The following is a 2,907-nucleotide window of genomic DNA, read 5'->3' on the forward strand; positions in this document are numbered from 1 at the left end:
CTGTACTTACTGTCATTGTATTAGTATGTTTCTCAAAATTAAGGTTTTAGGAAGACTGGGATATACAGCATTATTTTATCATATCTGATTTAAAGGAACTGTGGCATTAGGTCCTGTACTCTGATACCAGTACTGAAGCATCTGTATATGTGCTATGTGAACCTCCTTCACAAAACATCTAACAATATCAGAGAATATAAAACAGGTGACTGCATTTGAGAAAAGCCATACAGAGACACTATGATCTATCATTCTGTGAAGCATAACATGTTTCAGAACATACAAGCAATGTATGAAACAGTATAAATGCATTAAGTAATGCAGAAACCTGGGGAAACCAGTTAGTATAAAGAGAAAAAGGTTAAACTGTGATAACTGCTATAGTAGGATATTTGGTAACCTCCAGTAGCACTATCACCTCATCAGCAGACCACATTAATGCTGCTTTAATGAGTTTACCATTTTAATTTATCAGTTAATAAACACTGTAACCCAATTGTACGTTTCTGTCTGCAGAACAGCACACTGTTATTAATAAAACTGAAGCCATTTATGTGTATTGAGTTTTGCAAAATTTGCCCAGCACTCCTCACATAGAGGAATAAAGATCTGCCTGTGACTCTGGCAAACTGAGTTTGATTAGTGACTTGAGCCCTGCTGGAGCTGGCCAGGTGGAATTACCCTTGCTTCTTCTGGAGGGAGAGAGATGGGAGTGTGCAGGAGACACAAGCCCTGGTGGTGATATCAGTGCTGTAACAAGGACCGCTGTTATAGAGGTAGGTGAGCAAGAGGGACACACCTCTCCCTCTCCTCAATCCTCAAAACTGGTAAAAGATGATAGATTCGGTACAGTTGAGAGGTCTGCTTACGAATCAGCATGATTCCAGTTAAAATCTAATCTTTTTTGTATAGAACACACAAAGTAGACAACATGAACATAAACATTAGATACGGCTCAACCACATTTTTTTTTGTGTACAACACACAGCCAAGGGCGCCCGCAGGCAGGTGCAAGGGGGAATACACTGACTAGTTAATCATTTAATTTAAAAAAATATTATTATTTTTTTTTTTTAGGGCGTTCTTCTTTAAGAAGAAAGAAGTCTAGTCGGAGGCGTGCTGACATCATCGCGCACAGTGCACATATTTTCAAGTTTGCGAGCGGGAACCGAAACAGACGGTTTAGAGGACTACTTGCGAGCGAGCGGTTCGGTTTAGAGGACTACTTGCCTACTTGCAAGAGGTTCGGTTTAGAGGACTACTTGTGAGCGGGAACTGAAACGGAAGATGGGATTTCAGAAATGGACGGACGGAATATGGGATTTCAGAGTGAGTAATGTGTGTAAGATGGGATTTCAGAGTGAGTAATGTGTGTAAGATGGGATTTCAGAGTGGTGTGTGTGTGGATGGGATTTCAGAGTGGTGTGTGTGTGTGGATGGGATTTCAGAGTGGTGTGTGTGTGGTTGGGATTTCAGAGTGGTGTGTGTGTGGATGGGATTTCAAAGTGGTGTGTGTGTGTATGGGATTTCAGAGTGGTGTGTGTGTGTGTGTGGATGGGATTTCAAAGTGGTGTGTGTGTGGATGGGATTTCAGAATGGTGTGTGTGTGGATGGGATTTCAGAATGGTGTGTGTGTGTGTGGATGGGATTTCAGAGTGTTGTATGTGGATAGGATTTCAGAGTGGTGTGTGTGTGTGTGTGGAACACACTGCCAGAGTCACAGGCAGATCTTTATTCCTCTATTCAGAGTGGTGTGTGTGTGTGTGGGGGGGGGATTTCAGAGTGGTGTGTGTGTGTGTGTGTGTGGATGGGATTTCAGAGTGGTGTGTGTGGATGGGATTTCAGAGTGGTGTGTGTGTGTGTGTGTGTGTGTGTGTGTGTGGATGGGATTTCAGAGTGGTGTGTGTGTGTGTGTGGATGGGATTTCAGAGTGGTGTATGTGTGTGTGTGGATGGGATTTCAGAGTGGTGTGTGTGTGTGGATGGGATTTCAGAGTGGTGTGTGTGTGTGGATGGGATTTCAGAGTGGTGTGTGTGTGTGGATGGGATTTCAGAGTGGTGTGTGTGTGGATGGGATTTCAGAGTGGTGTGTGTGTGTGTGGATGGGATTTCAGAGTGGCGTGTGGATGGGATTTCAGAGTGGTGTGTGTGTATATATGGGATCTCAGAGTGGTGTGTGTGTGTGTGTGTGTGTGTGTGTGTGTGAATGGGATTTCAGAGGTGTGTGTGTGTGTGTGTGTGTGTGTGTGTGGATGGGATTTCAGAGTGGTGTGTGTGTGTGTGTGTGTGTGGATGGGATTTCAGAGTGGTGGTGTGTGTGTGTGGATGGGATTTCAGAGTGGTGTGTGTGTGTGTGTGGATGGGATTTCAGAGTGGTGTGTGTGTGTGTGTGTGTGTGTGTGTGTGTGTGTGTGTGTGTGTGTGTGTGTATGGGATTTCAGAGTGGTGTGTGTGTGTGTGTATGGGATTTCAGAGTGGTGTGTGTGTGTGTATGGGATTTCAGAGTGGTGTGTGTGTGTGTGTGTGTGTGTGTGTGTGTGTGTGTGTATGGGATTCAGAGTGGTGTGTGTGTGTGTGTATGGGATTTCAGAGTGGTGTGTGTGTGTATGTGTGTGGATGGGATATCAGAGTGGTGTGTGTGTGTGTATGTGTGTGGATGGGATATCAGAGTGGTGTGTGTGTGTATGGGATTTCAGAGTGGTGTGTGTGTGTGGATGGGATTTCAGAGTGGTGTGTGTGTGGATGGGATTTCAGAGTGGTGTGTGTGTGTGTGGATGGGATTTCAGAGTGGTGTGTGTGTGTGTGTGTGTGTGTGTGTGTGTGTGTGTGTGTGTGTGTGTGTGTGTGTGTGTGTGTGTGTGGATGGGATTTCATAGTGGTGTGTGTGTGTAAAATGCCCCAGTGCTAC

The sequence above is a fragment of the Protopterus annectens genome, chromosome 5.part1 (assembly GCF_019279795.1).
Source record: "Protopterus annectens isolate FY-2018-M chromosome 5.part1, PAN1.0, whole genome shotgun sequence".
Classification (NCBI taxonomy): domain Eukaryota; kingdom Metazoa; phylum Chordata; order Ceratodontiformes; family Protopteridae; genus Protopterus; species Protopterus annectens.